This window comes from Penaeus monodon, chromosome 28 (genome assembly GCF_015228065.2).
Source record: "Penaeus monodon isolate SGIC_2016 chromosome 28, NSTDA_Pmon_1, whole genome shotgun sequence".
NCBI classification, from domain to species: Eukaryota; Metazoa; Arthropoda; class Malacostraca; order Decapoda; family Penaeidae; genus Penaeus; species Penaeus monodon.
The window spans coordinates 36,741,602-36,742,070 of NC_051413.1; positions in this window are offsets into that span (position 1 = coordinate 36,741,602).

Here is a 469-nt window from a genome sequence, read left to right on the forward strand (position 1 = left end):
TTGAAAGGATCCCGAAATGCGGTTATGATTCGAGGATTTAATTGTTGTTTCAAGTGTTTCATAAATGGATAGGGTGGTGGTGGGTGGCTGGGGGAGGTGGGTGGCAGGGGGAGGGTGGCTGGGGTGGGTGGCAGGGGGAGGGTGGCTGGGGGTGGGTGGCTGGAAATGGGAGGGGAGGGGGGAGGGGGGAGGGAGAAGGGGGAGGGGAGGGGGGTAGGTTGGGATAAGGGGAGGGTGAAGGGGAGGGGGAGGGGGAGGGGGAGGAAAGAGGAGATGAAGGAGGGAGAGGGAAGGGGGTGATAAACAAGGGAAGGGTTAGGGAATAGCTAATGGTTTTGAGCGTTTCTTGATGTTTTTCCCTCTGATTCTTGAAGACAAGGGAAGATGGGGATAAAAGAGGACACAGAGAATGCCTAGAAGGAAAATGAAGAGGATCTTAGACACACACAAACTTGCATATTCATAAATG